At 45.6% G+C, this 20,003-nt stretch overlaps 1 protein-coding gene across 4 annotated transcripts in view; it reads right to left on the reverse strand.

The window, feature by feature from the left end:
- ASIC2 (acid sensing ion channel subunit 2) overlaps positions 1 to 20,003 on the reverse strand; it is a 514,654-nt gene that overhangs the window by 493,344 nt on the left and 1,307 nt on the right. The gene's annotated exons all lie outside the window — the stretch shown is intronic.

Consider the following 20,003-nt stretch of genomic DNA (forward strand, 5'->3'; position numbering starts at 1 on the left):
GATGCTCCTACACCAAGACTTGTTTTTACTGAGTGGAGCAGAGGAACACCCATGTTCTTTTCATCCTTGGAGTCAGCCCAAGACCTGCACATCACTGCCACAAGAAGATCCCCCCAGGTCACAGCCACCAGCACGTACTTCATATCTAGAGCAAATTGTTCCAAAGGACCAAAGGCAGAAAGCAAAAAGAATATATTGCAAGTGGGACCATGAAATACTGCAGTGAGATGGAGCTGTTTGGGCATACAGCTTTGGGGTGGGGTGGGGGTGGGGGGGCAGACTGAAGTTTTTCTTAGCAAAGAAGCTGTATTCTGCTTTCTGGTTTTATTGTTTAGTGAAACTGGTGTGTATGAATCTTTTTGAAAGACAAGTGCATTTACAAGAACATACCTGACTCATACGTTTATTTCTCCTCTTATTGCAGAAAAGCATAGAAGACCAGAATACAGAAGTTAAAAGAACTAACGATAACAGTGTTAACAATTCACTGACACCTCTTTCTCAGCTTCCTAGATTACATTGCAAATGGGAAGTGTGTATATACCTATCTGATTTGCAACAAAATAAATGCACAACACATTTCACTATCCCTGGCAACTAAATTGTCCTTGCTTGATCTCTAGAAATAGTTTACCACAAGAATTTACCTGGGGTAGCTGTGCTGTACTTTAACCCCCTGCAAGGGGTACTATTATAGATTGTTTTGAAACATGGGAGGAAAATATGCTGCAATTAATTGTACCAACAAACAGCCAATGGCACACAAAATGGAGGAGTAATTTTAGGCTTAGAAATACCCCTCACATTTAACAGTGTTCCAAAGTGGAAGGGAGGCAGGAGCTTTACTTAGGGATGCTGTTTAGCCTGCAGGCACTTGCAGAAGCTGTCTGGGGTATGCAAAGCTGGGAATAGCTGTGGATGCTCAGGTACACTGCATACCTGACTTGCAAATACAGCAAGCAAGGCCATCAAAATGGTTTCTGACCAAAAACATTTGCAGAAAAATGTGTAGTTTTAATTCCTTCCAAATAGGAACATTAGATATTCTTTTGTCTCTGCACAAAATCACAACCCATGTCATTCTCCAAGGCAAGCTAAAACAAATTCCCTCCCTTATTTAAATTTTAATCAATTTTAGAAATAAATGTTTAATAATAAACATAAGCCAGGAAGACAGTCCTTGCCCCAAGGAGCTGACAAACGTTATCATCAATCCAAATAGAGGTATGTGAATGCTGTATTATGGAAGTACAGAGCTGGGCTGTACTTATACATCCTACTTTCGTGCCTACACTTGCCGAGGCGATCGGCTCCGGGGCAGACGTGTTCTGCAGCGGAGCGGGGAATGGAGACAGGCAGGGCCTTTTTTTGGCATCGAGGCCACTCGAAGCATCCGAGGGAGCCGCCAGGACCCGGCAGCCCTCGTGAGGGAGGCTGACGAGGCGTAGGTGGAGCCAGCAGCGCCCCCTGCCCGGCCGTTCAAAAGCAGCCCCTAGGGAGCGCGGCGACCAGGGCGGGCAAACAGGGCGTGGCGCGGCAGTTCGCGCAGGCAGGGCGAGCAGGGAGAGCCCCTCGCCGCTCTTTTGCAGCGGTCTTTCCCTTCGGTACTTGTAACCTACTTGCGAGGAACCTGGCCATGGTATCAACCAGGCAGAAAACCATGGCCTCCGCATCTCTTGCGGCCTCTACAGCCACAGTCACCGATGTGGCTACTCAGACGGGAGGGCTCGGGGAAACACACCACCATCCAGGTCTTGGGCTGCAGGGTGTGCCCGAGTCTTCTCTCGGTATCCAACAGCAGCAGCGAGGGGTATGCCTGTGGGAGGTGTGCCCAGGTTGAAGAGCTGCTCAAACAGGTAGCAGAGCTTCAGGAGGAGGTGAGCAGGCTCAGGAGCATCGGGGAGTCAGAGGGGGAAATTGGCTGGTGGAGGTGTACTCTACTCTCTCTGAGACAGACTCACAAGCCTGCCACAGCACAAGTGTCTCCTGCTACGCAGAAGACAAAGGTTCCCTCATCCCGCCAGGCAGTAGGAGGAGACCTAGGCCAAGGGGGGGGAATGGAGGCAGGATCCTGTTTGGGGTGGTAGGCGAGCCCTGTCCCTGCCCACCTCACCTTCCCATCTACCCTTATATAACATATACCCTTATATAACAGGCACAGGTCTAGAACACCATAGTCAGAACAATGAAGTAGATGAAAGCCTGTCCCAGTTGGAGAGGGTGCCTAAGGCAAGGCAACCTTATCCCTTGCATTGCTACATCATCTGTCAAAAAAGAAAGAAGGGTTATTGTCATGGGTGACTCCCTTTTGAAAGGGACAGAGGGCCCAATATGCCGACCGGACCCAACCCACAGGGAAGTCTGTTGCCTCCCTGGGGCTCGGGTGAGAGACTTCGCTAAGAAAGTCAAGCGCCTGGAACAACCCACCGACTACTACCCTCTACTGGTCTTCCAGGCTGGTAATGACAAGCTAGCAACAAGAAGTCCGAGAGCGATGAAAAGGGACTTTAGGGCTTTGGGGCAACTACTTAAAGGATCACGGGCACAGGTTGTGTTTGCCTCTGTCCTTCTGATAGGGGGGATCGATGCTGACAAGCAGACTCATCACATTAACACATGGCTTCGGGACTGGTGCAACTGGCAGAACTTTGGGTTTTTTGATCATGGGAAGGTCTACATGACACCGGGCCTGCTGGCACCAGATGGGATGCACCTCTCTCAGAGAAGGGTAAGGATTTTTGCTCAGGAGCTGGCAGGGCTAATAGATAGGGCTTTAAACTAGAGTCGAAGGGGGAAGGGGATAAAACCAGGCATGCTGGTGATGAGCTAAGGGATGGTGCGCTAGAATCAGAAGGACTGTGTGCTAGTGAGATCCTTCGGTTGGCTCCACAAGGAGCTGCGTGTAGGGAGGCACATTTGAAGTGCTTCTACACAAACGCACGCAGTATGAGGAATAAAATGGATGAGCTAGAAGTCTTGGCCCAGTCCCACAGCTACAGCATCATTGGCATAAGCGAAACCTGGTGGGATGAGTCCTGTGGCTGGTGTGTTGCAATAAATGGTTACAGGCTCTTCAGGAGGGACAGGCAGGGTAGGCGAGGTGGCGGGGTGGCGATGTATGTGAAGCATGGGCTTGATTGTGCGGAACTTCAAGTTGGTGATGGCAAAGTTGAGAGCCTCTGGGTAAGGATTAAGGGATGAACAAATACAGGGGATGTCGTTGTGGGAGTCTATTACAGACCACCTGGCCAGGACGACAACGCCGATGAATTATTCTTTGCAGAACTAAGAGATGCCTCGAGATCAACTCCCCTTGTCCTTATGGGGGATTCGACTTGCCAGACATCAACTGGGGTCACCACACGGCTGACACGAGCAAGTCCAGGAGGTTCATAAAGCACCTAGATGATAACTTCTTGGTGCAGGTGCTAAGGGAGCCAACTAGGGAAGGTGTCCTCCGAGATCTGTTGCTGGAGAACAGAGAGGGTCTTGTGGGAGACGTGGCAATTGGCGGCCGTCTTGGTCATAGTGACCATGAAGTGGTTGAGTTTAGAATTTATGGTGAGAGAAGGAAAACTGTCACCAAAACTTCAGCCCTGGATATGGGGAAAGCAGACTTTAGGCTGCTCAGGGAACTAGTCAGCAAGGTCCCCTGGGAAATTGCTTTTGAAGGCATTGGCGTCCATCAGTGCTGGTCAATCTTTAAGCACTGCCTCCTAAAAGCACAAGATCAGGTGATTCCACAATATCGGAAGTCAGGCAGGCGGGGCAGAAGGCCGGCCTGGCTGACCAGGGATCTTCTACTGGAGCTTAGGGTTAAAAAGGAAGTGTACGGCTGCTGGAAGGAGGGTCAGGTGATGAGGAAGGAATACAGGGATGCTGTTCGTGTTTGTAGGGAGAAAAGAGGTTCTTCACCAAAAGGGTGGTTGCACACTGGAACAGGCTCCCCAGGGAAGTAGTCACTGCACCAAGCCTGTCTGAATTTAAGAAGCGATTGGACTGTGCACTTAGTCACATGGTAGACCTGTGCGGTGCTAGGAGTTGGACTTGATGATCCTTATGGGCCCCTTCCAACTCGGGATACTCTATGATTCTATGATTCTATACCTGTGGTGACGTTCTCATCCCTGGGATAAGCTGTGCAGGGCAGCTCCCATTCATCCCATCTGTCCTGTGCATGCCATGGGGAAACTCATCAGTGCCCTTGTTTCCTATCCTTTGCTGCTGGCTCACTTCAGGTTGGAGCCCAAGAGCAAAACACCATGGATGCAATGGGAGCAAATGGGTAACCAGGGTTTTGAAGAGAAATGGCAATATTTCTGCTCGCAGCCTGCTGTGCATGGTGTGGAGCAGAGGGCATAGCAGGAGCAAGGCTGGAGGGCTCCATGCAGCGAATCTTTGCCTTTCCCCACCTCTTTTGGAGAGCCATGGGACACAGAGTGCAAAAGAAGTCACACTAGGATGGTCAAGGACAAATCAAAATTGCAGAGCCCTGCAAAAAAAGGTATGCGTGCATGTTGCGTGCATGTTCAGTTTCTCACATACTCAGCGGAAGAGAGACTCTTTTGCAAGCAAGCAGCTGCTGGTCTTTTCTGCCTTTGTAACACACACAGGGCTTTGTGCAAAACCAGATCCTGAACCCACTAAATCTCATCCATGTGGTGCTGGGATGAGCAGCTGGGATGTTCAGAAGATGCTGGCCTTTATGATTCTTTCTGTGATTCTTTTTATAAGTGCAAGGGAGGAATGAAAGCTTTACATAACTTGTTAAAAAAAAAAAAAAAAAGTTGTTCTTGAAACAGAAGAATTAATGAAGCTTGCTCTCCAAATGCTGCTGATATTTTACCTTCTAACCTCTCCCTGCTCTGCCTGAAGTCCCTGAGGACTCCCACCAAAAAAAAACACAGAGTAATCCAGGAGCAGCTATCATCCACATCCATGTACCTATCTGCACGTGCACATGTCTGTCTGCCTCTGGGTTGTTTCTTCATGTCCCATGGGTAGCACAGCCCTATGCATACTAATTTTTCAGTTTGTTATACTGTCCATACTGTCAGAAAAGTGTAAGCTGTCTTGCCATTGCCAGGCTGCTTTTGGAGAAAGTGGGGCACATGTTTGTTGGACAGCTGGTTGCTGTCAGACAAAATACACAATGTCACCGTCCCTGCTTTTCCTTTGTGGACGTGAGTTTGGGTAACTCTCGGCTGCCAGTTTTCATGATACTTTTAGAAACCTAATATCTTTGAGACTTCTCCTGGTCTTTCAAAGTGAGGCAAAATTAACCAATTTTGAAATTTCTGAAACCTTGTATTATCAGGAAAAATGGCTAAAGATTAACCATCTCCAGAAAGCTCAGAGGATAGTCTGTCAGAAGGCATCTTGTCCCATGAAAGGGGAGGCGGAGGGGAGAGCTAATTTGAAAGCAGTATATGAAATCCCCTTCTTCAGGGAATGGCAAATAGGAGCATATAACTCGGGACTCACCTTTGATAATACATAATACCAGGTAATACCAGGTTTTGCCCTAAACTTTATTTAAAATAGACCCAGGTGTGCACATGGTCTACAAGTGTAAGATGTAGAGACTCCAAGTGGTGGCAGATCCCCCAGCTCTTGGTGACTTTTTCCATTGTTTAATTCAGAACTAGCTGAAAATCAAAATATCCATTTAATGAAGCATCCCAGCCTTCCAAGATTTGGTTTTGCTTTAAGATTTATTTATTTTTTTTTAATTTAAATTAATTTCATGGAAAATAGAAATGATTTAAGATAAAAAGCCTCCATTTTTCTTATGGGAAATCTCATCCCAGTCAGTGTAACTTTAGGAAAGTAGGTTTTTTTTTTTTTTTTTTTTTTTTTTTTTTTTTTTTTTTTTCATTCAGAAAGCATTTTCTAGAGAGGTTTTCAGTGAAAATATTCAAACCAATTCCAGGCTCATCAACCCATGTTTCAAAAACCTGTGCTGGCTTCTAAACTGAATTTGTTTTTCTTTGAGCCAACCTCAGGGCTTTTTTTCTTCATGACATAAACAGTCTTCACCCATTTCTGTTTCACCTTCTCTCTTCCTCTATTTCTCTCCCCCTTCCTCTTTTTTTTTTTTTCCCTCACTTAACCTGCAGACCCTGCAGAGCACCTCGAGATACACAACACAGATGGTGAGCAAGGAAGCAGCAGCCACAGCTCAACCTGACACAACACACAGAAGCAGGTATGTAACACAAGTTTCTGAACACTAACACAACCCACAGAAAAATGATCTGTAGAGTCCTATATGCACCAATACCAAGAGACCCTCGTGTATTTTTCTAGTATCGTGCATGAACACCATCAAAAAAAACCTTTCCCTCCTTGCCCCAGTTTCCCTTGGAGAGATGCTCACACACAGAGATATCATCATAGTCCTAACCTCCTCTAAGAGTCTTTTTGTTCTACTAAGTGATAATGAGGAGAGAATGATTTTTCCAGGGATAGATGCAATTGTGGGGGCTAACAGCCTGATTTCACTCTCACTAATGTCTTTAGGAAGCAAACTCCACTGGTGTTCAATAGAAAAAGGACTGGTTTGTCAGCCTGGGACTTGCTTTCTTCCACAGCTTATGTTTAATGGCTGTCTATAGTGCTACATCTTCACACTGATGACATCCCTCTGCTGTCATGTTGTTTGTGTCCCTTAATTACATGCACCCCACAAGGAACTTGTTGCAGTTGGTGTAGAGCAGTAAATGACACTCGTGTTAATTCAACTGCAATCCGTTGTCATTGTCTTGACAGGAATTAATTCATTTATTATTCATGTGGGTGTCACATGTATTCCAGGAGATGTTCCATCATAATTTAACATTAGTTAATGGCCACTTACAGTGTTCCTGGAGCAGCTGTAGAAGGGATGGTAGCTGTGGGATTTATTACCAGGGTGGAGTACAAAAAAAATGCTGTTCAATCAACAAGTATGAGGGTTAACATCTGGCAAAACAACTCCTTCTTCTAATGAGGACATGATATCAACACTCTGTCTGGCCATGCCACTGACTCAATTTTTTATGTAAAAATTGGTTTAGATGGGAGCATTGTTTAAGAAGCAACCACAGTGGCAGTTTTCACAAAAGCTTTTGTGGGAAGAGTCTGTATCCTTTCATTGTAAAAAGGAAAAATCCCCAAATATGAGGTACTTCAAAGAAAAAAACTGTATATGATAGGACCGTGCAACTGCTGTAACCAGCCATCACCTCCGTAGCAAAAGAGGACACCATGTTATATTCTGAGAGATAAAATCCAACCAGTGTGTTCAACCAGTCTAAGGAAAATGGAAATAAAATGAAAAAAAAAAATCTCGATAGAAAAAAATCTGTTCTAATCCAAGGCCCCCTCAAATAAATCATCACTTTCCAGATGGCCTAGAGTCACACCCACCTCCCAAAACATAATGTTATCAACCGTTTGAGGTTGATCTGAAGCCTGATATCCTTGTTCAGCTGTCTCCATCACTGGAAAATTGCTGATGAGTTAACGGTGCTGCTAACGCTGCTGTTTCATGCATGATAGGCAAAGATGGAACGATCACACATGCTGCTCTTCCAAAGCATAACAGGTGGCAGTAGAAGAAATACAGAGGTTCTAATGGACTGCTCTATATATCCCATTCATTTTTGTACCAGGGAGCAGTAGAGCGTGATCTTGAAAATTTAGTGACTCAAGGGTTAAGCTTACATTAATTCTTCTCACTGGTTGTTAACTCTCCTCTGCAATCAATTCAGTGGATTTAGCCCTTACTGTCCAGCTGATTGCATACTGTGAAGATATTTTCTTGCCTGCTGTTGAGTGATCCCACATGACAATTATACGCTCCTCTGCTGTACCAGGGCTTCAGCTCATCATTTTCTACTTTAGTTGGGGGAAGTATGTCACCCTGCATTGTGGCAGAGATTTGAGCCCTTAAATTATGTTGCTCACAGTACATGCAGTTAAATCACCAGAGAACATTTGCTTGGATTTATTTATTCTCATCGCCTGGCCTAAGATTAATTTCTCTTAAACGTTCAGGTGAACAGTTTGAATCACTGTTGTGGGATTCAGCTGTCTTGTGAAGTCCTTGCATGACTGTCCTCCACCGTGGGAGCATGGGATTTCAGAAGGCTTGGAAACATGAAAAAAAGAAAATGTTTAAATGAATTGTTTTTCTTCCCCTGATAATTTAAAAAGCTTTGAAAAGGCAAACATTTTAAATTCATTTAATTTCATGCCTATCTTTATATTGCTTTTGTTTATATAGCCAAGTATTTAATATATTTGAAACACCATGAAAATTCAGATTTTTAAAACCAGCTAAAACTTCATCTCACTAAAATTTTTGGCCTTCAACCTGGTTTGTTTTCTTGTTGTTGGTTTGGTTGTTTGTTTGCCTGTTTTCCCAGATATGCAATAAAGACAGACTCCGAGCTGTCAGTTTCCCTGAGGACAAACTCCATTTTCTAAAAAACCCATGCTGGAAGTGAGATCTGAGCAACCTTCTGGCTGACTAAAAGGAAATTGCACAGGCTTGGCATGAAGCTCACCCTGCTTGGGCAGAACCTGGAATCGCCTTCTCATGTGCAGGTCAAGCTGATCTGAAGAAACACCTGGTGAGTCGATTGAATTTGGCTCAGTCTTTTTTATTTCTGATTTTCTTTTCAAATTCCAGCCCCTGAGGAGCCAGTGCAGTGGAGGAGGAAGGAAATCTCCATGCAGAACTGTCTCATCCACAGGAGTCATCAACAAAGCAACTTCTGTTCTACATGAAAATGCCTGGATGGGCCAAGTCCCTCTGCATAGGATCCTCCCTGGAAATCTAACCAAGTGCAGATTAAATCTCCTTTCATCTAACATACCCTTGGCAAATGTATGTGCATTTTCCATTACCACTTACTTCTTTACTTCACACTTCCTGAATTAACACGCAGGCTAAATCCTTTCTTCAACAGTGATGACAGCAACAATTGATCAAAATAATTTTTTTTTTTTCCCAAATAATGGAATGTGCTTCAGCTGTAAATATTCATGGCTGGATATAAATTGTTTCTTGATGGGCCCTGAGCATACTGTTGTCAATCTGTTTAAGTGATTCAGAGTCTCTCACCTCTAAGAGGCAATCATTCTTTCTGCTTCTGGACTCATAGATTGATCCCTGGTAGGTGGCGTCAGACACGTCCACCTCATCTAGCTCATTTTCCACCTTAGCTTGTTGAATTTGAGATCCCCAAGAGTCTTCATAACAACTGTTTTCAGGTGTGGAAATCCCAAAGAGCTTTTAGAAGACCTTTCAGGTTATGTTCATCCCTCCATAAAGAGAATACATTTAAAGGGCTTTAGAGCTTTAAACTAGAGTCGAAGGGGGAAGGGGATAAAACCAGGCATGCTGGTGATGAGCTAAGGGATGGTGCGCTAGAATCAGAGGGACTGTGTGCTAGTGAGGTCCTTCGGTTGGCTCCACAAGGAGCTGCGTGTAGGGAGGCACATTTGAAGTGCTTCTACACAAACGCACGCAGTATGAGGAATAAAATGGATGAGCTAGAAGTCTTGGCCCAGTCCCACAGCTACAGCATCATTGGCATAAGCGAAACCTGGTGGGATGAGTCCTGTGGCTGGTGTGTTGCAATAAATGGTTACAGGCTCTTCAGGAGGGACAGGCAGGGTAGGCGAGGTGGCGGGGTGGCGATGTATGTGAAGCATGGGCTTGATTGTGCGGAACTTCAAGTTGGTGATGGCAAAGTTGAGAGCCTCTGGGTAAGGATTAAGGGATGAACAAATAAAGGGGATGTCGTTGTGGGAGTCTATTACAGACCACCTGGCCAGGACGACAACACCGATGAATTATTCTTTGCAGAACTAAGAGATGCCTCGAGATCAACTCCCCTTGTCCTTATGGGGGATTCAACTTGCCAGACATCAACTGGGGTCACCACACGGCTGACACGAGCAAGTCCAGGAGGTTCATAAAGCACCTAGATGATAACTTCTTGGTGCAGGTGCTAAGGGAGCCAACTAGGGTAGGTGCCCTCCGAGATCTGTTGCTGGAGAACAGAGAGGGTCTTGTGGGAGACGTGGCAATTGGCGGCCGTCTTGGTCATAGTGACCATGAAGTGGTTGAGTTTAGAATTTATGGTGAGAGAAGGAAAACTGTCACCAAAACTTCAGCCCTGGATATGGGGAAAGCAGACTTTAGGCTGCTCAGGGAACTAGTCAGCAAGGTCCCCTGGGAAATTGCTTTTGAAGGCATTGGCGTCCATCAGTGCTGGTCAATCTTTAAGCACTGCCTCCTAAAAGCACAAGATCAGGTGATTCCACAATATCGGAAGTCAGGCAGGCGGGGCAGAAGGCCGGCCTGGCTGACCAGGGATCTTCTACTGGAGCTTAGGGGAAAAAAAGGAAGTGTACGGCTGCTGGAAGGAGGGTCAGGTGATGAGGAAGGAATACAGGGATGCTGTTCATGTTTGTAGGGAGAAAATTTGTGTGGCCAAAGCCCAACTAGAGCTGGCCATGTCTGTGGGAGACAACAAAAAAGTTTTTTTTAGATATGTGAACAGAAAAAGGAGAACCAAAGAAAACATATGTCCGCTACTAGATGGGGAGGGTCTCCTCACAGACAATGACACAGGCAAAGCAGAGACGTTTAATGCCTTCTTCACCTCTGTCTTCAACACTGATGATGGGTTTTGGGACCCAGGGTTCCCTGAGCTGGAGGACCACGACAGTGGGAATGACAAACTCCCAACTGACCCTGAACATGTGCATTTGCTGCTCCACCTGGATCCATACAAATCCATGGGTCCGGATGGGATTCATCCCAGGGTGCTTAAAGAGCTGGCTGATGTCATCGCGGGACCTCTCAATTATTTTTTCAATGATCTTGGGAATCTGGAGAGGTCCCATTGGACTGGAAGCCGGCAAATGTTGTGCCAATTTTCAAGAAGGGTAAGAAAGAAGATCCTAGCAATTACAGGCCTGTCAGTCTCACGTCAGTGCCTAGTAAAATTATGGAGAGGAAGATCCTTGAAGTTATTGAAGCGCACCTGGGGGACAATGCAGTCATTGGTCCCAGCCAACATGGGTTCATGAGGGGTAGGTCCTGCCTAACAAATTTGATTTCTTTTTATGATAAGATCACCCATTGATTTGATCAAGGGAAACCAGCTGATGTGATCTTTTTGGACTTCAGTAAAGCTTTTGACACGGTTTCCCATAGGATCCTACTGGACAAAATATCCAGCACACAGCTAAACAAAAACATCATACGATGGGTGAACAATTGACTGATGGGCAGGGCTCAAAGGGTTGTGGTAAATGGGGCCACATCTGGCTGGTGGATGGTCACCAGTGGGGTCCCTCAAGGCTCCATTTTAGGGCCAGTCCTCTTCAATGTTTTTATACATGATTTGGATGTAGGACTAGAAGTTGTTTTGAGCAAATTTGCCAACGACACCAAACTTGGAGGAGTTGTGGACTTGGATGAGGGTGGAAAAGCCTTGCAGAGAGATCTGGACAGATTGGAGAGCTGGGCGATCACCAACTACATGAAGTTTAACAAAAGCAAGTGCCGGATCCTGCACCTGGGACGGGGCAACCCTGGCTATACGTACAGACTGGGCGATGAGACGCTGGAGAGCAGCCCCGCAGAGAGGGATCTGGGGGTTCTAGTTGACAGCAAGTTGAATATGAGCCAGCAGTGTGCCCTGGCAGCCAGGAGGGCCAGCCGTATCCTGGGATGCATCAAGCACGGCATTGCTAGTCGGTCGAGGGAAGTGATTGTCCCGCTCTATTCTGCGCTGGTGCGGCCTCACCTCAAGTACTGTGTGCAGTTCTGGGCACCACAGTACAAAAAGGACATTAAACTGTTGGAGAGTGTCCAGAGGAGGGTGATGAAGATGGTGAAGGGCCTAGAGGGAAAGACATATGAGGAGCGGCTGAGGTCACTTGGCCTGTTCAGCCTGGAGAAGAGGAGGCTGAGGGGGGGACCTCATCGCAGTCTACAACTTCCTCGCAAGGGGGAGTGGAAAGGCAGGTGACCTATTCTCCATTATCACCAGTGATAGGACCTGCGGGAATGGTGTTAAGCTGAGGCAGGGGAAGTTTAGGCTAGACATCAGGAAGAGGTTCTTCACTGAGAGGGTGGTTGCACACTGGAACAGGCTCCCCGGTGAAGTAGTCACTGCACCAAGCCTGTCTGAATTTAAGAAGCGATTGGACTGTGCACTTAGTCACATGGTCTAAACTTTTGGGCAGACCTGTGCGGTGCCAGGAGTTGGACTTGATGATCCTTATGGGTCCCTTCCAACTCGGGATATTCTATGATTCTATGATTCTATGAAAGCTTTTTAAATAATAATTATAGTAAACCTCTGAGCAGATGCAGGTGGCAAAATAGTTGACGATTTTTGCAACCTGCAAATATAGCCACTGTTCATGTTTTTCTCCTTCTGAAGCTATGGGAGGACCTGCATTCCTGCATTCTCACCACCACACACCTCTCTCATAGCTGTGTTTGTCTTTCAGGCAAGGAAGTTCTCATGGATGTGTTTTTCCAAAGAGCTCTTGGTATGGAAATCCACACAAAATGTCACACCAATCTTAAAAGAAAGATGAATGAAACTAGGCAAAATACTTGCTATTTCTTTTGAAAACTATATTCAGTTGGTACAGCTGTGACATCCACCTGACAACCTGCTCGGTCCCACCTTGTCACAGCAGCTGAGCATTTTATTGCCTACACACTGACCGTGTGTCCCCATGACAGCCAATTCATGCATAATGCTGCTGTGACAGCCAAGCCTGATCTGGCTTGCACTCCAGGTATAAATTCCTTTAAAAAATGCTTTTGCAAAGGCGCAGGACAGACTAGCCATGCAGAGATCCTGGGCACCAGGTTCTGCCAGAGGAGATGGAGATGCCTCTGTCCCCTCTGTCCCTGCTGTCCTGCAGCTGGCTGTACTCCTGGAGAGCTGTGAGGCATGCTTTTTCCGCAAAGAGGAGATGAACAATGCACTTGAGGTATTTTTTTCAGGTAATCTCTGCTGTCTCCTTTCAAACTGCATGGGAATGGTTCCAGGAGATGGAGAAGGACAGACACGTGCTCAGAGAAACTGTGAGGGGTTTATTATGGAATCATAGCTGTGAATGCCTCAGATGCTCAATGCAGAGAGTCATCAACAGCTATGCATTTAAGGCCATTTTTTTTCTTCAGGTCAATAACATAAACTCAAACTTAAATGCCAAGGCTCACAACAGGGATCATAACCGCCTCTCAAAATTATTTTTCATGCTCACGGTAAAGATTGAGTGAATTGAGCATGACAAGCAGCAACATGGGACAAAACCCAGCAGGTATGTACCCACTTTTTGTTACGGAAATATATAATATACTTTATAATTTATATAGATATATGTATACGTTAAATAATTCAGTTTGGAAGGGACCTCAAGAAGCCACTCAGGCCAATACCGAAGTCCGACCTGCTTTCTCTTTTTTTAAGAACTTCTCCTGCCTCTGTTTACAATCACTGGTTTTATTTGTGCCCATTGCCTTCCATGGGGATCACGGACACTGACCTGTAGTGCTCAGCGCTTTGCTAGGAGCACTTAAATACACACCATGGTTTCACGGCAGTCACATCATGGTTTTTAGCGTGCACTTGGTCAAATAAGCACACAATTCCGCAAAAGTGAACATCTGGGAGGTTATATGTTATTTCTCAAGAAGTCTCAGTGGGGAACTTGCATGAGGTATATGGAGGAAGGTCAGGACAAGTTATGTTGCTCCAGTTTATCTCTCCAGATAGAAACCATGTTGTTGTTTTTTAATACGTCCCTGGTTTTTCATAGCCTTCACTTATGGTTTTAGGCATGACTAGATTTAAATGTGGTTCATGTAGAAAGAGCACAGGTACATTTGACTGCTTCCTGTCATTTTACCCTTTGTCCACTGCAGACAGCAAGGAAACAATAGAACACTGTGGCTTAAAGACATTTATCAACCTTGAGCTCTGAGTTTTACTAACTTGCCTCTTCACAGCTTTCCAGCACCTTACTTGTCAGTGTCTCTCCATGGATAAAAGTAATTTCCTCCCATTTTGCAGATAGGAGAGCTGATGTGCAGAAAGTCAGACTCAGAGATATTTCCAATGCATGAGAAAACCTCATGCAATTTCCAGAAAAAAAATGGTAAAGCTCTGCAGCCCTCAAATATCTCTGTCCTTGCAACTCTGATGAAATCCTTCTTGCTCAGTATTTTCTCCTCATCTGACAGCATTATTCTCTGCTCACTCTCAAGAGCAGTGTTTTCATTTTGCTTCAGCTCCAGATGCCATCTTGAGTGCAAAGCCCTCAGCAGGTGTGGTGTGGATGGGGGACAGAGGAATCCACACTCACTTGGCCTGACAAATAATTGTGATGAATAGGCATCACTTAACAGACAAGAGTGGCTCTTCCTCTTCATCAAATGAAGCGGATGGGTGCATCATATAAACCAAGGCCATAGGCAAAGGAATGCTGAGCTCACAGCTGGCTCTTAGGCACAGAAGTGCTTTGTCCTTCCTGCTCCAGTGTCCTCCCTGTGTCTTGCCTCCCTTTGCACTCACAACCCACTGATCTGCAGATGTTTTTGGTACTTCAGCTGTGCTCTTTTCTGAGACATCAGATCTTTAGATTATTTCCCAAAACTCCTAATGAGAAGAGGAGTGTGCCCAGTCAAGAAACAGCTTAAATCAGAACAAAACACAGACTTTTTAAAAGAAAATTAAGGAAGAGTTAATCACTGAGCTGCTCAGGTCTTGAGTCAGAGCAGTCTCTCAGACACAGATCACCCACATCTCAAGTAAATGACTTACAGCCACACCTCTGACTTTTTGGTCTTATGGGAGTTGTTTCATCCAGTGTAAATGCTTTCTGTATTAAATGACTTATAATTGGATTTGCCACAAAAAGACCCCACTGAGGTTCCACAGGCTTCTCTTCTTTAGTTTTTAACCTTAATATCCATTCAAGACCCAGGAAACTTTTGTATTTGTGAACAGATACTCATCACAACAGGTATCCTCCCAAGAATCTTTCTGGTGAATTTCAAATCATTATCCCAATATTCTGTAATATATTAAGGAAGTACAAAGCCCATCAGCTCCATGGACAAGCCCTACCATAATCATTTTACAACTAGATGTCTGAGGGACAGAAAAATTTAGACAAGGGTAATATTGTGTAGAATAAAGGTCTGCATTTCTCAAGGATGAGGTTTGTACATCAGTCAGATATGTGACCCAGATACAATCTATCTACTTTTAGACACCTGACTCAGGCACCTACAACAGGAACACAATAACCCTGCACTCCCTCCCGTGCCTAAGACCAGGCACCAATATTCAGCAGCATGTGCAAACACAAGCACAGACACAGAAAGATGCAGAAATATTTGCTCTCCTAGTGCAAGAACCATTTATTTGTGTAAAAGTTAGCACAAAATGGCAGATCCCATTTTGGCATATTTAACAGATTCTGAGGCAAACTTTGGAAAAAGTCATGATTTCCAGAAAAATGATTAAATAGAAAGAGGTCGTGTTTTTCTGAATCAAGCAGACAGCATCATGATTTCTATTTATTTATTTATTTTTGAGGAAAGTGGAAGTTGTATAACAGAAGATGAGAATGGACTAATCAGTCTAAAAAGCAAAAGCTATTTACTAAATAGTGGCCTCATGGGCACACTAGAAAGAATGGCTTAAAATATATGCATAGAGAGTGACTGATAGATTGACATAAACTTGTGTCTCAGAATAGAAATATTCACATGAAATGCTCTCCTTTATGCGGACACTGTCTATCAGCAAGAATGTGTATTGAAAATAAATGAGTGGTATCCTTCGATTGTCACAGACATGGATAATAAATAGACATCTGGCAACGAAAGCATAGCAGGCACAAGCTAAGTTATTGTGTTACCTCTGAAATGAGATGGATGTGTGGGGAAGCACATGCTACAATTTCCATTTAGCAAACGACATGACAGGAAAACTTAACGTAGTGGGTTTACATGACAAGGTTTTGGTAGCAGGGGGCCGTAGTGGTGGCTTCTCTGAGAAGAATCTAGAAGCTGCCCCATGTTAGGTAAGGGCCCTGCTGCTGACTAGAGCCGAGCCAGTAACTGATGTTGTTTACACCTCTGTGAGAGCATATTTAAGAAAGGGGGGGGGAAAAAAAAAAAAAAAAAAAGAAAAAACACAACCAACCAACCAACCAAAAAAAAAAAACAAAACAAAAAAACAAAAACCCACGGCTACACAGCAGCTGGGAGAGAGAGAGGAGTGAGAAACCATATTTTCTCCCCCTTTCTCTTTGAGAAGGGGGAGTGAGAGAGTGGGTGTGGGCTCAGCTGCCCACCTGAGTAAAACCACCACACTTGCTCACATACCAAAATGTGCAGTCACTGCTGTATCTTGAATCATTCAGGCAGGGCTTGGCTGCTGGGGCTAGTTTTCTCAGCAAGGTGGGACTGAGATATCCCATTCCCCATGCTCCTCATATTCTAGATATCTGCATCCCCACCACCCCATCTGTCATTCTCCCTTTTCCCCATGGGGTGAAACAGTTATCATAGATTTTTCTCCCCTGTTACTCCATGTGTTTGCTGTGCCACCCACAGAAATCTCCTGCAAGGTCCCCTTGCCACTGCTCAGTTCATCCCATATTGGAATGGCAAAGGACCACAAGCCATGACTGCAGACCCAGGAAGGAAGCTTTGGTCCAGCACGCTCATAGAGATAACCAGAAAATCACAGCTCTGTGTCTAGGGCTGACGAGCCACAGCTTTATCACTCTCAGCAGCAGTAGGTTGGGAAGACCTTAATGTCATGTTGAGCAGCATGAGCACAGCTCCTCCAGAAAGATGCCATCTGTGAGGTCATTTTCAATGGAGACCTCCTGGAAGGAGCAATGCACACACACACACACAAAAAGAGGGAATTTCCTCAACTGCTGCTGTTATCAGGTTTTCCTCCTTCAAATATATTAAAGGAATGGGTTTGCTAAAGCTCATCCTGCCAATTTCTTGTTCTTTATTACCTTGCCTGCAGCAGAGGTCAGCATTATCTTATCTGCTGCTCAGTGCATTGCCATGCCAGTTCAGGAATCAGCACATGTTCCGCTAAGTCCTTGCTGTTCCCTTTGGATGTATCTCTGCAGAAAAGCTTAAAGGACTCATGCCCCTGAGCAGGCCATAATATGGGGAACTGTTGGCTGAGAAGCATTAGACATCATCTGGGGAGAAGGAACATTGAATGCAAGGAGAGCACAGCTCAAATCCTGTTAAAAAAGCTGCAATGGAGAATTGGAACAGGGAAGTGGAGGAGGAGGGAAAGTAAATTCAAGTTTTCAGTGTGCCAGGGCACTGCCATGCCAGCATCTGCTTTCCCATACAGCACTGCATACAACACACATGGATATTCTAAGTGGGACAGGTGACCAGCTGGCACTACTGCACTAACTTCCTCAGCAGCATCTTATTGCAGAGTTTTCTGCTTTGATGCAGCTTCCTACTGCAAAACTCCTGCCTCTTCTGCTCCCAGGTGCATGAATTTGGGGAGTACAGAAAGAGAGAGCTGAAGTTCTTCGTCAGGATGACGTATTACAAAACTGCTCTGGGATTTACACTCTCTGCTTCCTGAGAGGAAAGAAATCAGCCTTCAGTGATGATGCTTCCCTCTTTCCAACTGGTAATGCAGCAGAATGGATAAGCTGCCACACAGTCTGTACACAAAGTTGCAACAGGTTGTTGATAATTAAACACAAAATTCCTCCAGAACTGGAGGTTCTGATTCAGCACGGAGGCAGTTCAAAGACCTTAACAGCATGCTCCCTCTAGAAAGACCTATTTAGCATTTAAGCAGGCATTTTTTGCTGTCTTTTGTCTCTTAGAGGTAAAGTCTAGAAGGAAAACAAGGCTGTTGAGTCCCTTTTGACTACTGCTCCCTGGATTTCCCTAACCTAAGGGACTACATCAAGTCAGTGAGACAGAAACACCTAACTGCGCTTCCAGCATCTCCTCTAACACATTTCTCTGTGTTAGAAAGGTGTAGAAGACAATGTCTTCTGGGTCATCTAGGAGCTGCTTTGCATAATGGACTAAGTATTTCACTGCCCTGTTTCTGAATCTCTACAGTGCTTTGACAAGGACAAGGGCTGTCAGCCCATAGCACCCCATATGTTTCTAGGTGGCCCTAACCAGATTTAGGGGAACAGGGATTTATTTAGCAGCCAGGGAAAGTTTAACCTTTCTGGAAACTGCTGTGTACCCATGGAAATAAAAACCATTGTTTCAGAGGCAGCTACCTCAAAAACTAAATGGCCATGGAGATTACAGTTCTTGTGTCCCAGGGAAGCTACCAAGAGCACCTGTCTCATCTGAGAATGAGACCTACTTTTTCAAGTCCTGCAGGTGTTTTGAACATGCCACTTGCTGGTTGGCTTTGGGGCTTTTGCTTTTGGCTGACGTTTATTGCATTATGGGGAAGCCCACAGGCAGAATTCCTCCCTCTCCCAGCTCCTTTGCTATGGTTAGGGAAGATCTTTTGGGATCTGCCTTCACTTATCAACTCTTCTGTCCCCTGGGCTTTTGTGCATATATTTCCTTTTCTATCCCGTTTTCCAGCCTTAGTCACACATTGCTTTGCTTTAGCAATCTCTTCCCCCAAGGAATTTCTTCATAACTTCTTAAAACTTGCACCACCCTACCTCTGCTCAGATCTGCCCAAGAAGCAGAAGAAAAGGAGCAGTTTGCCTGGATATCCAGTCCAAAATGGGTATGGCATCAGGGTTATGCACAGGCAACAACTGAGACATCAAACAAAACATTCCTACTCAGACATTTAAAAAGAGCACAGTCCAGGTGATGGCAGAGACTCTGGAGCATGAATCAGTTGAACTCATTTGCTGGGGGATCCAAAAGCATCAGAGACACAAAATACTCTCTTCTCCTAAAAACAGACCAAAATCCTACTGGCAAACATCACAAAACCTGTTACAGCCCCTGCCTATCTACAGGACATGGAGCAGAACAAACAGCATCGCTCCCAGAGAAACAGCGGGCTGAGATCTGTCGGCATTGCTGACTCCAGGGTCACTGAGCCCCCAGCCAGGGCACGCCGGGGAGAATCAGTGGGAAGGAACCAGCCAGCTTGGCCTGAGAGCAAAGTACAACTTAGCCTCATCACAGCCCTCATGTCTGCAGCTCTGCTGAGGCAGGATTCAAGCCACCAGTTTGGGGGGAGCAGCCCCTTCTGTAGCCCCTCTCTCAATCAGCAGTGCACGGGTGGGATCCCTTCTTCCAAGCAACCTACTTTTTCTTCCTATTTCACACTGATAATGCCTGCCAGCTGAGCCACCGAGGCCAGCCTGCGCTGCTGTCAGGGTGTCACCCAGAAGCCATAAGCTGAGCAGCGTCTGCTGCCTTCAGGATCTTCAGGCTACCCAGCGCTCTCCACCTCCCTGCCAGCCTGAGAGCAGGCTGGCATCAGAGCAGCGCCTGATTTCTTTTCTTCTTTATTTTATTATGTTTCCCTTTTCCTAAAACAACACCAAGAAGGGACCTTGTTGCTGGCCATGCTGCAGCAAACTAGGATTTATGAACCACAGCCACAAGCAACAAGCAGAAAAATTCCCCTTCCAGTTAGATCAGAAGCCACAATTTCAGCAAGGCTACAAACACCCAAGGAAATACAGTAGGCTTATGGACGTTGCTCAGACCATCCTCAAATGCCTTCCAGTCTCTCTGGCTTCTTTCCAGCCCTCTCTACTTTCTTCAGCAGGCTAAAATTCACAGACCATAGCAAGAGACCTCACAAGCCCCCTCTGTTGCTCAGCAGGACCCATGTGATGCCCCAGCCTGACACCAAGCACCGTGGGAGCCGTGGGCCTCCTGCAAGATGGATGGTGGACCTGCTGCAAACCCCTTGCTTGCCCCCACATCACCCCATGCCATGCTGGGAAGA

Source organism: Cygnus olor, chromosome 25 (assembly GCF_009769625.2).
Source record: "Cygnus olor isolate bCygOlo1 chromosome 25, bCygOlo1.pri.v2, whole genome shotgun sequence".
NCBI lineage: Eukaryota > Metazoa > Chordata > Aves > Anseriformes > Anatidae > Cygnus > Cygnus olor.